Below are 13,806 nucleotides of genomic sequence, written 5' to 3' on the forward strand. Positions count from 1 at the left end.
TTAGGTAGTTCATTCATGCTACTCAGTTCTGTGGAATATGATAAGCCTTTGAATCAGGGAAACCTCTTTCCTAGAGGGAGGTGTGGACTTTGGAAGTGGCCATTGGTTGCCTGTGAGATCAGGCAAGGTATTCCTTGTCATGAGTCATAGTACAGTGTCTGGGATGTATGGGCACGCAAAACATTCAGGTTTAGCATATCTTTCTCTACTCACGTGCAAATCCAGTCATACTGTGGTCTACACTCTGCATTGCAAAAATCAACCTTAATTAAGATTAGATAATCTTATATTGTAGCTAATGTTAATTCACTGCCCAGTGCAGATAGGAAATAAATCATGGCTGCATTAGGCACATCAGTTGTACTAGTGGAGGTGGAACACGGGTTGTTAGCCAGGATGGTGCTCCACTTACCTGAAACAGACTTACTGCCAAGCAGAGAAAAAATGAATAAGGTTTACAGTGGAAGTTTCAGTACTTTTAAATAAACATGGCTCCCCCCACCCCCCAGTGGGAAGCAATGTATTTAAGAGCTCTGGCAAAAATGTCTGTTCATCTGTTTCTTTGGGACAGTTATAGGCTTTGTATCAGCACATGCTGGCTGACAAATTGCTACTGCCTAGATGAATGAAGGGAAAAAAAATACCATACTCCTTTTCTGCTAAAGAAGACAGCATGATTTGGTGCCAGAATCTTACCATACTATTTTATATATAATCAGTTATCCTTTACACTATACAATAGATGGAGAGAAAGTGTTTTGAGATGGTGTGTTGGAAGACTCTGGCTACTTATGTGTACCGTTATATAAGATTTTCTGCAGACTGACTTTTCAGTGCAATGAGATCACTTACGTACTTAGGATTAAATTCTTGATTAAAGACCTTGTTGGATTGAGATGTTGGACCTTTCATTGAGGATAAGCAGTGGTTTCTTGCTTGCCACATAAAGAATTCTATTTCCCTACTGCTAAAATAATTATTAAAGAAAACTTGCTGTGACTGCTGTTATATTTTCTAATCCTGGTGGATGCATTAGAAATTGACAACAGTAAGTCCTGCATTAGAAATGGTCCCCATACTGAGTTACCATGCTGCTCACTAAAATGGTTTAATCTTCTGCCACAGCAGTTTTTGTAAGACTCTTATTGTGGCTCAGCTCATAAATTAGATGCAAAGTTCTCTTATACTTTTGTGGTTCATAATATGCCCCTCTCTGGGACATAATTGACATTGCTGTATTTTCAAACCAAGGAACGAAAAGCTTTTATTTGTTCCAAGTGGTTATTTCTCGAACTTTATTCAATCAACTCTTTAAAAAATATACAAACAATAAGGGAAACCAGGAAGCTTGTAACAACAATTTAAGTTCTATTCAAAAGAAATATTCTGTGCAGATAACTAAAGGGATAATAGGGCTCATTTTCTTTTGAGCCTGCCCGGAGAATCAAAGGGCCGTTTATTCAGAAAAAAGTCCTTCTCTAAGCTCATTTGAAATTGTCAGAAGACTCACAAGTCTATTACTGCTGCAAATGTAGTTCATGCATGTTCAGCTTGCTAAGACAGATGAGAAAATTATTATAAAGATGCAAATCAAATGAAAATCAGGGAAGGGATCAGTTGATAGAGCCACTTAAGAAAGCGACCATTACTCTGATAATACTCTTCTTTTTTTTTTTTTTTTCAGAGATAATATAAACATCAGAGGTTATGATGTCTGTATTTTCTGAAGAGGACTCTTTCTCTTCCAAGGCTTTTTTCATTTAATGGCAATGGGAGCTGAAAGTAAATGCTGTTGTCATTTACACTGCTGTAGTTGAACGTAGTATTTGGCCCACACAGAACTGAAATCTATCTTGTGCAATGTTATTGCATTTGGTCTTCAGATACAGGCTAATCTATGATAAGTCCTCAGATGTTTTTGGAGCTGTAAAACTCTTAGGGCAGTTGAATCCTAAACAAGCCACATCTCCTTCTCAAAAGGAATAAATAGCAGTTACTCAAAGTTCTCCTACTGATTTCAAGACACTGCAGAAATATGAGAGAAGGAAGAATTTGGCCCATGGAAAGAGCTGTAGTATGGATGAATGCATTTAATACATTTTTCAAAGGTTTATCCTAGTGCAGTAGCATATCTTTAATATAACTCTTGAAATTTAAAGAGCAATTAAAACACAGAATAATCAAAGCTAGGGGGGGATGACTCCTCTTAGATCACTGAGTTCATCTCCTGTCACTGCACAAGTGTTTTCTATTGTGCATCTTGTAATGTTTTGTCCAGAATTTTCTTAAATCATAAGCAACAGGGCTTCCACCGCTTGAAGAGGATTAAGATTTTGTGGCTAACCTCCCTCAGGACATTTTTCAGATGTCTTTCTTTTTCTTTTATAATTTAACTCATGTTGTTCTGATCTTTTGAGGAAACAGTAGGAGGTGTAATAAATAACCTTTATTGCCTGCTTTCTACTGATAGTCCACGAGGAAATGGTAGCTATAACCTCTGGAACAATGTAGTTTTTCCTAATCCAGATGGGCTGCAGTGAAAATTCAGCCCCACCCTCAGAGACACTCAACACAATCTAGTCCAAATCTTTCCCAGCAGAGTCATACCCTCTGTTTTGCTTTCTGGTTGTACTGCTATCTCTAGAAGTTCTTTTATCTTATCTCTTTCTTTCACAGGCAGAAGCATTCATTTTCTTTCTTGCTTTTTTGTGAAGATGTCAAACCAAATAGCGAAGAACTCTTTCTAGTTTGTTTCATAACCAGACATTCCTGAGCTTTTTGTTTCTTTGCTCCTTCTCACACAGAGAAATTTCATTCACTGTCACTTTTCTTTCCCCAAGAGTAAGGAATGCTATTTGGGTCTTACTTGGATAAGAGATAACCGTTGAGATACTGGATTAGAAGGTATCTGTTTAAATGAGTTGCTTTTTCTTTCAGACATTAGCATCGACATTGACGTTAGCATTGACTAACTTAGGTGGTTGGTTCTTAATTGGTTCTGTGGTTGTTTTTTTTTTTTCTTCAGAGTTTTACACACTTCATAAATGGAGTCCAGAAACTTAGCAATGGGTCTTGGGGATTACATTATGTTCTGGAGAGCAAGTCACCTAAAAATGAGTTCTACCATAATTCTTACTGTGATATGTAAATTAGTTGTAAATCTATACTTAGTTACTGCAAAGTTAGCAATGATAAAAATTCTGAGCAGAACAGGTGGGGGCAAATCCTGTAACAAGGGGGGGAAAAAGAGTTCAGAAAGTTAATGGCTGGGACAAGAACCCAAAAGTTGTGGTACATAAAGACTGGAATATATTGATGCGTGGAGATGTCCAAAAATTTATTGGCTAAAGTTTGGAAGAATGCCTGAAATGGTGAATTTAAGAAAGTGTGTGAATAAACACACAAAAATATGTTGTGTGTCTTGGTCAATGAAGTCTTGATCTCTGAAAGTGTTGATGTTGAGTGATTTGTTCCAGCCTTCCCTATAGTACTTTGTTTCATATTTACTTGTCAGCCAAGTTCTGATATCAGAGACCATCATTTTTATGATATCCTTTCTTTCTGTATTTTCCAAAACTATGATTGTATTTTCCCAAACAAATTATGTTTTTCCAAAACAATGATTGCTATTTTAAATAAAAGGACTAAAAGGAGGGAAAGAACTGGTTAATTGACATTTAATGTATCAAGAAAAAATACCCCTTTTTTCTGAAGTATAAATAGAGGAATACTCCATTTTCTGTCATTATACTGTATTTCTTTGCATATAGTATGCTGCAGATTGTCATGTAGCTAAGTCTCAGAGTAAGATATAGATTTTGTTACCAGCTTTCTAAAAACTATAATTAGGTAAAATATAAACAAATGTAAATTTATGCTTTATAAATAAACATCCAAATATGCTGAAAAGACCCCATAATCAGTTAGTGCAAGAATAAATACAGGTACAAAAGTTTGGCAACTGCAACGGACAACATGAAAAACACAGAGAAACTAATTACTTCCAACTTACATAAGAAATGTTTTTATCTGATCTGAGAATATGAATATACAAGCTGATAGACGCTTCATTAGACATGCATTAGGAAAAACCTGGTTAAATCCGGAATAACCCTTACTATGCAGCAGTATGCAGGGTATCAGGGCTCCAAGGCACCCTCAAGCACTTATTGCCTCAGTGCACCCACGTATCCTCTGCCCTTTGGTTCAGGAGCTTTCTTTAAGCTATGGAGTATGTAACCCTGTGCCCATCCCGGTCCTTTGCTAGCCCCAATGTTTTTGCTGGACTTGAAGGTTGACCTCAGCCCTGACCGTCACCTCACAACTTTCTGATGATCACTGGGCTGAACCTGTTAAATCACCAGTCCTGCTTGCTCCTGCGGGGCTGCACCCTTGTTGGTAAAGAACATCTTACAGTGAATTTTCTGGGTAGTCATATCTGGCATTTATATGTTATTTCAACAGCTAGATCAGTAAATCTGGCAGATGAGAGTAGATAAAAGAAAGTTCTTTGTCTTTTTTGCTTTATTTGATAGCACAACCAGATGCCCCACAGAGGTCAAGGAGGTTCTGACGAGTGGTTCTCTGAGGACCATACATAAATGTGAATGACTAACCATATCTCTGAAGATAGACTCCTGGCAAAGGTACTGTTTAGAATAATATTACATGAAGTATTAATTAAACACTAGAAAAAGGCAGACTGCCTAATCTCCTCCAAAGGATACATCTGAGAATAGTTTGGACCAGTGAATGTGGATGGCAGGTTGTACTCTGAGCTTTTAAGTCTATGTGGTTTTAGTTCATTACCTGTTGCCAGTTTGAATTCTGCTTGAATCCAGCCAGAAACATTGTTTCCAGAAATCTGAATTTTGTGTCTTGGATCAGGTTTCATTTGTTGAATGGACTTTAAATGGTTGGTAATCTCATAAGTGCCTTATCATATGGAACACATGGAAAAACAAAACTAATATGAACTTTTTGTTCTGTAGGTGACTCACTGATACTTTAAATTTTGGGGGGAAGAAAAAAAGGAAAAGGAAAAAAATATATTTTTTTCAAGTAAATAAAAAAAAAAAAGAATTAAAAGAGAAAACACATTTGAATAGCATCCAAATTCCTCCTTCCCTCCTATCATTTTCCTATTTTTGTTTTTCATCTGAAATGCTATGCATCCAATGAAATCAAATGCAGAGGGGAAAAAAGAATGCTGTTATTTTTGTTGCAGTTGTCTGTTCTTGTGTATGTGCAGACTCAGGATATGAAAAAGTGTTTCCTGCTCTGTTACCTTTCACAATTTGGTGTAGTTAAAAATATCCTGTTTACTTTCAGGAGAAGCATATATGTTATCTTTGTAGGTGTCATTTGTAGGAATGATTGGTGGGAGAACTTATCTGAAGCACAACTACATATCGAAGTGATTACAAATCAAGTAAAATTTAGCAGTCATGTAGACAATTAGATTAATTAGCCAGCCAAATAGTGGAGTCATTGCTGAGGAACCATTCTCCAAGGAATAGATGTGCATAAAGCAAGCTGCTTTTAATAACAGAATGAGTTTTATTATTTTATCCATTTCATTTGATTTTAAAATCAGTTAAGCTACATGACTTTACTTTATCCATATATACAGAGTAATTTACTGTTTCATTTATCAGGTCATAAGGAGTTTTTGTGTGTGTGTTTCTTTTTTCAGAATTTAGACAGGCAGACAACAAAGGGTAGTTATAATTAAAGCCTGCAGAGTGCTATGGACATGCCCAAAGTGATAGAAATGTGAAAAAAATGAGATTTTAAGGTATTGATTGAGATGACTCAGGAGTTTTGATTGAAGCATCTATGTAAGTGCTTTTCTGGATGTGTGCCAGTGCACTTAGCTGTTCCTTTACTGAGAGCTCTCTAGTAAAGCGGATCTCTCAGACTACAGTTGACACAAATCCTTGCTACAGTTAATCCTGGCAACTAGATCTGGGACTAAACCAAAGTTTTTGTTTCAAATATCAGTGAATCTGTGGAGAATTCAAAACTGGAATAAAATTTGAACTTTGCTACTTAGCTCATCTCTAATCCTGAGAGAACTCCTGTGAGCCCCTGATGGATTGGTTCCAGGCAGTGCCTGTTGGCACCATCCAAATAGTGCAGAACAGCATGTGTTTCTTTGTCTTAGTGGAAGTGTAGAGTTTGGTTACATGCAAGGTCAAGGTCCTGTACCCAAACACAAATACAGACTGGGTGAAGAATGGATTGAGAGCAGCTCTGAGGAGAAGGACCTGGGGGTGTTGCTTGATGAGAAGCTCAACATGAGCCAGCAATCTATGCTTGCAGCACAGAAAATTAATGGTATCCCAGGCTGCATCAAAAGCATGGCCAGCAGGTTGAAGGAGGTGATTCTACCTCTCTACTCTGCTCTCATGAGAAGCCACCTGGTGTACTGCGTTCAGCTCTGGGGCCCCCAGCACAAGAAGGACATGGACCTGTTAGAACAAGCCCAGAGGAAGGGCGCAAAGATGATCAGAGGGCTGGAGCACCTCTCCTATGTAGAGAAGCTGAGGGAGTTGGGGTTGTTCAGCCTGGAGAAGAGAAGCCTCTAGGAAAACCATATAGCGGCCTTCCAGTACCTAAAAGGGGCCTACAAGAAAGCAAGAGAGGGACTTCTTGTCAGGGAGTGTAGTGATAGGAGAAGGAGGAATGGCTTTAAAGTAAAAGAAGGGAGATTTATATTAGATATTAGGACAAAATTCTTTATTCAGAGGGTGGTGAGGCACTGGAACATGTTGCCCAGAGAAGCTGCGGATGCCCCATCCCTGGCAGTATTCAAGTCCAGGTTGGATGGGGCCTTGGGCAACCTGGGTTGGTGGGAGGTGTCCTTGCCCATGGCAGGGGGGACGGGTGCTGAATGGAAGGGATCTTTAAGGTCCCTTCTAAACTAAGCTATTCTATGCTTCTATGATATTTCAATGATTTTTATTTTACTTATGGTAAAATGGTCACCTTTACCTATAATACTTTCCCATTTATTTGCCTATTTATTTATTTATTTATTTTATGCCATGTAGATTTTCATTTAGGCAGTTAAGAAATACATGAAAATGTTAAAGCCTGTGTACTTCACTTTTGTTCAATTAAATGTGAAAAAGTAATAACAGTTTCATCAGAAACATTAAAAAAAGGTTGCATTTGATATTATTTAAGGTAACAATGTTTTTTTCTTAAAGAAAGGTTCTTGAACTTAAACAACGGAGCTTGAGTAGAAGGTTTAAAGACTGAAGCTGTGAGAGCTTTCTAAGGAACTCTTAAACACTTGTTAAATGAAACAGAGACTACTCAACTGCAAGTATGACTGAAAGATTTTAGAGCTGATCCTTTCCTAAGATGAGAGTTGGGACTGTATATATGAGAATTATTTTGTTTTTCATCATCACCATCTAATCAGGAACCAGTAAGATATTTTCCATAACTGTGCAAGGTTAGATACATTATTTTCTACAAGCTTAATAATGTATGCTTGTCTGCTTTACTTTCACTTCATCTGTGTTACTTTTTCTGTGGTAGACTAAATTTAACATTCTTTATAAATTAGTAGTTTACCAGAATTTTAATCATAGCCATGGAAATTCTATACAACATATCCATAAGTGATTTAGAGAAAAATGCTACTTGAAGAAACAGAAACATTTTCAATATTGAGTACCAAAATTATATACAACACTGGTTTTAAGTGAAGGACGCAGAAATGTGAATCATGGTAATAAATTATCTGTATTAGAAAACACAAGTTTGTTTTTAAATACCCGTAAAATTCTCTTGTTTCTATCAACAGTTTCTGTATGACCATGGAAAGAGGAAAAAATGTATTTCTTAAGAATGTTTTTTGATATAAAATATATTGTTATAACTTACACAATCAGTAACATTTTACTGAATTTAAATCTACTTGTTTTGCGGTAGGTATTTTTGTTTGTTTTAGACAAGTCAGAAATTAGATCCATTGCTCCTGAATGTTGCAAAAACTTTTTTAAAATATTGCATATATTAAATTTCCAGAGCATCTTTGAGTTGTATCATTTCCTAGGAAGTTATTCAATTAATCTTTATAGCTTATAGGTGAGATCACTGTTCCAGTATACCCAAGATAGTAGAAGCAATGAATCATTCATTCATTTTTAAATAATTTGCAAATTAGTATTGGAGAAGTGTAAACCTTTAACAAGATTTTTTCATGTCTAAAGCTTGCTTCTTATTCTGAAAGATACTATTTTCTTTAGCTGAAATATAGTATAATTATTGTTGGAATTAATACAATTTTAACAGGATATAATATTCCTAAACCATCTTGAAATAAATATGCATATTCTGCTCTAGCCTGAATGTTATGAAATATTCAAGATGTGACAGTAAATGCTTCAAAAGGTAGTTGTGTTCTGGCACTCTAGTAATTGGGTTCATGAATTGCTTCCAATAGAAATTTGAAAGTTGCTTTTCCTCTCCACAACTAATTTCACCAGTGCTCATGGAAAAAAATGATATCTTTTAAAGATTGGTTAGGAAAATTAATCTGCTCATACAGAAGTGAAATACTGACTTTTTGACTTTTTTTTTTCTTTTCAATGAATAAGACAGGTATCTAGTGACATATGTAATTTTGCAATATTAATCTAACAATATGTGCAGCATTTTAGAGCAAATGGGAGTACTCAGAGATATAGTACCAGTATTTGTCAAGAGAACTCCCATAACTATGTCTTTCTTCATCTATGGTAAAAAGAACTTGAGAATTTCTTGTCAGAGAAGTGGAGAAGATGCACAGGGAATGATGCTGTCACTTCTTTTCTCCTGCAAATAAAATTGTCTTTGCATAATTAATGAGAACAATAGCACTATTTACTAGTGAATGACTATTAAATGCATCCTCTGGAAATATTCATGGTTTTGAGGAAAGTAATACTAATTTCTTAGATGTTAAAGATGAGATACTACTAGGGTGTGAAGTATCAAAACTAGTTCTGTTACCAAATTATGAATTAAACAGCAGAATTTTCCAAACACAATCCCAGAGATTCATTAAAATGAGCTTCAGTCTTAGAGAATATTTTACCTATTCTTGAAAGAGGGACATAGGAGATCCTAGAAATCACATATCTTCAGTACATAACTTGGTTGAAATGACAATTTAAAAATCAAATTATGAAGTATGATATTATGAAGAGATTAGTTTCTATAAGGGAAAAAAATGTGCCTGTAATTTAATGTAGTAGGGTTCCCTGAAGATATCAATAAAACAGAGTGAAGGAGGTAGATAGACATGTCTAAGCTTTCAAAACACATTTTGCAAAGTCTTTCACGAGAAGTCATTAAAATGAACAGCTGTAAGTGGAGAGCTAAAATTCTGTCACAGGTCAGAAGTAGGATGAAACATGGAAAACAAAGAGCCTGAATAAGTCATCATCTTTGAAGAGGGTGAAATGTTAACAGTGGTGTATTTGAATATAGTAAGAGAACCACGCTGGTTTAATGTACTCTTAGTGTTAATGATCTGGAAGAGAGACAAAATGAGCAAACTACTGGCCATGGCAGAACAGTTCCAAGTGCTGGCAATATTCTAAATTTTCTTAAATATCTTTGGATCTATAATTAAGATATCCCTTCACTAAAGAACTAAAGAAAACAAAACTCTAATGTATTTCTCAGTATCAGCTAAAAAAAAAAAAAAAAGTAACTGTGTTTCAGAATGCAAATGCACTGTTCAAAGAGAGTACCATGAAGTTACTTTAGGCTGACTCCTAAATTTAATGGTATGCTTTGCAGCTGATAAATATATACATGCAACATATATTAGTTGCAAAATTAGAGATCACCATGTCAGAAGCATTTAGAAAACTGATTGACATTCATTAGTAACACACTAGTAATAATTTGAGTTAATAATTAGTTCTTACACATTATCAATCTTAATTATTGCTTATTTAAAGAAGTCAGTCCTTAACACTTCTGCCTTAAATCAGTATACAAACCACAAAGCTGATATTACATGGTTAGTGCAGATGGCAATGGCCATTGATGCTTATAGCCATCAACGTGGCCAGGCTTTAGAGCTCTTCTGTGAGTGTAGCTGGAAGCAAACCAGGCATCTGCTTTTTCCTCCCCCAACACTTTGATTTTTCCTTTTATAAGGCAACTGAATTCACAGAGAGTTTCCAGCTCTTGGGCTCAGTCCCTGGGCTACACATTTTTGGGGATGTTGCTTTGTCATGGCATGTTCTTTGTTCTGTTGCTCAGCTGTTATTTCGCATGTTGAGCTGCTGCAGCTTAAAGTAATATCTGTCCTGCCAGCTCTCAACATTCCACTCAAGGTTCAGAAAAAATTAATGATAAGCTCTTCTCAGTCTGCTTAGTGCATTTCCACTTCTATAGGAGAAACAGGCTTCTGCTTTAGCTGCATGGGATCCAGATTTGCTAAAGAACTTAGATATTATTTTAAAGGTGAAGTCATACCCTAGGTGGATGATAGGTCTGGGTTCAGGTTCCTGTTAGAAGAAGCAATTATGCATTTTTTGTGACAAGGCCATTAAGACAAATGTATAAACCATTCTGACATTACAAACTATCAATAAATTAATGAAAAAAGTCTTACCTCGGTATGTATGGTGATTACAAAAGTGATAGGGACTAAGACCTACTGTGAAAGATGAAGCTTTCAGAAAGTTAACTTTTCTCCAAATCATCTGGTCCTGACTATAACATATTGAACTCTGATGTGACCGTTTCTATGTTCTTACAGTGGTCTGTTTCACAAATAGTTATTGATATCATTTTCTACGCTACTTTTCACTGCTTTCACTTTGCTGTCACATTCATTTTACCATTTAAATCAATTCAGACCACATCTTATCAATTAGAGTTTAAGTCTCTATTAAATACTAAACCTCTTTTGACAAATATGAATTTTGTCAGAAACACGGAAAAATTATTATAATTTTTGTTTATTTTTTTTACATTTATTATTTATTTACCATTTTATTTATTTATTTTAAAATGTATCATATTTATTACAAAATCTTAAATTTCGTCTGTAAAAATCACATAGGTAACTGTCTGAAATCAATGGTCATTTGGTGAATTCAATTTTTAGTCTTCCTGTGAAGAATGTTTAACTTCATCTTTTTCGCGGGCAGGAAAAATGCACAACCCACATGAATATGTAAAAATAGTAGGAGGACAAGGCATGCAAAAATCTTTCAGTTCATGTGATTTCTGTATAGTGTCATAGGAACAATCTCAAGAAGAACACTCATGGAATAGTTGTTTCGAAAACTCACTGGAGTTCCAATTAAACTAATAAAAATTATTTTCAGATTCCAAGTTAACTTTAAGCATATTTAAATGAAATATTACTAGATCTATAGCTGTATGGCGTGGTGCGAGAAAATCATTCAGTGTATTAATGTAATCCAGGAACTAAATGCAATATAAACAAAGTAGCAAAGTATATTCAATATGCAAAGGTGAAAATTACTGTTTACGTAGTGCTGAATGCAAACCCACTTGCATTCAGTTAGCATCGTGTTTTGCAGATAGATCACTGAGTGATAGTTTGATACTAAACTCTATGAAAAACAGTGGACAGTCTCCTCAACATCTGTAATGTCATCTGGGGGGAAGGCTTACCTCATTATTCACCTGTAGGCAGCAGAGATGCAGTGATGTCTGCAGAGATCCTGCCAGCAGGAGAAAAGAAAACAGCAACATCAGAATTTGTTTCTTCTGTTTGTAGGAAGAAAAAAATATTTTTTTTTCTTAAAAGTATTTTAGTTTGTCCAAACAGGACTTTTTGCAGTGAAGGATATAGGACTTTAAACTTAATAGGTGAAATCTAACTCTTCTTTTTTTTCCCCCTTTTTAAATCTGTACTTTTAAAACGATTTCTGGTCTCTGTGTTTTTGTATCCATAAACGTATGTGTATGATAATCATAGAGATGTTATAAACATTTATGTTTGCATAGAAAATCATAGGTATATTATTTTGTAATTAAATAAGATACATGTTTAATAGATGTATAAAGTAAGCAACTTCATTGTGAATGCTTGGTATGTTTTAGCTAACAAGGAAAAGATGGAGGTCGTATCTTTTAATCACTAAATCAAGATTATTTATTTATTTGTTTACTCTTGTAAACAGAGAAAGAGCTCTGCTGGTGTATATGATCAGCTTTCTCTCTTCTGGGCTCTTTCCTGTGCCTCAGATTCTCCTGCTGTCGGGACTACCTTCTCAGAGGTGGGTTTATTCCAGAAGTGGTATGTGCAGCTGATGAGCAGTACACAACAAAATACTGCAAATCATATCTTTCTGGGACAGTGAAACCATACATTTGCCATCATGCACACAGATGAGTAAGAGCAGGTAAGAAATGCTGAAAAAGTCTGGCCTGGAAGATGTGTTATTTTTAACTTGCCTTCAGGAAAGTACAAGGAAGAATTTTTGTTTGTTTGTTTTTATGGTTAAAGTGTTCTAACTCTTTTCCTCTAGTTTATTTTGACTTCAGCCTCTCGTGTTGCTCTGTGGTAACTTTGACGTTTCCTCTTATTTAAGATAAATATATTGTATTTAAAGAGGGTATTTTTCTCATTTCTGAGAGTGGGGGCTTTTTCATTATTATTTATGGAGTAAACTGTTTACAGTAGTAGATACAGTATTTCTAAGAAGTGCAAGACATCTAACAAGTAACACTTCAATATTGACAGGTGTTGATCTCTGAATGCTGAAAAGACATGCTCTGCAGCTGTTTCAGTGTACACATACAAGCATATTTATAAGGATTTAGCAATGTGTCATCACAATATCCTGAAACAGACAAAATTTTTCAGCCAGAAGATTAGTGTTTTGCCTCTAGCAAGCACCAAAGTAAACAATATAGGTATAAACATAAAACTAATCAATAACTCCCACCCCTCTAGTTCCACAGTCAAAAGGAAAATAGAGAGGACATAATACATAGTTTGCCTCTTTCTCTAGCATCTGTTTACGGTGACATTTTGACTAATGCCTAATGCATGAGTAATACTAAAGTTAGAGATCCAGCAGTTCACATCATTAGTGCAGCCAGTGTGCACAGGAACGAGAAAAGAGACACTAACAGAAAAAAATCCAAGTCAAGATAATTTGGATGTATAACATTTCTCAGGCTGTTTCCAGGAATTCAGACATCTTAGGTGACATTTTGAGAACAGTTCCCAGTTTTTTCAAACTGAAAGGATTCTGACATTTTGTCTAACTGAAAGGAGGAGCAAATTTTTTTTTTCTTAATTAAATTTTTGCTTCTGTAAAAGTGCAGCTTTGATTGAACTGATGTAAAAAGAAGAACCATAGTACCCTGCTTGCTCATGCTGAACTCAGCCATTTTAGAGCAGAGAAAGATTTAAGGGAGGCCTAAATGCCTTCAAAATTATTAGAGCTGAAAGAAGGTTAGCATTTCTCTCAATTAAACTTTTTCTTCTATTAAACCCTGACACTTTGACCATTTTTTCTGTTCATTCGCAAAATAAGAAGAGCTCTTATTTTTTGGTTCTCCCTCAGGATCTGCCCTTTCCTCTCATGAAATAATGATAGAGCTGTTTCACCCCTTTTCACTTGTGAAATATTCCTAACAGGAGGATTTTTTAACAGAGATGTTTCTGCCTATTTGAAGAATAATTTAAAGACCAGAGAATTCTGTCACTTTTATCCCAACATCTGATGAGAAACATTTTCATGCTTGAAAGGAAAATAGTAGTTCTATTTACAATATTTCTTCTAGTAACACTTCCAGCAA

The 13,806-nt window shown here is 35.5% G+C and overlaps 1 long non-coding RNA gene across 1 annotated transcript in view; it reads left to right on the plus strand.

Annotated features, from left to right (window-relative positions):
* Nucleotides 1-13,806, plus strand: part of LOC310898705 — a 200,121-nt gene that overhangs the window by 64,650 nt on the left and 121,665 nt on the right. The window contains exons 3-5 of the long non-coding RNA XR_014583567.1: nt 4,536-4,646; nt 7,215-7,465; nt 12,241-12,398. This is a non-coding gene — a long non-coding RNA (uncharacterized lncRNA). The remainder of the gene's footprint in view (nt 1-4,535; nt 4,647-7,214; nt 7,466-12,240; nt 12,399-13,806) is intronic.

This window comes from Anser anser (genome assembly GCF_964211835.1).
Source record: "Anser anser genome assembly, chromosome: 4".
Lineage (NCBI taxonomy): Eukaryota > Metazoa > Chordata > Aves > Anseriformes > Anatidae > Anser > Anser anser.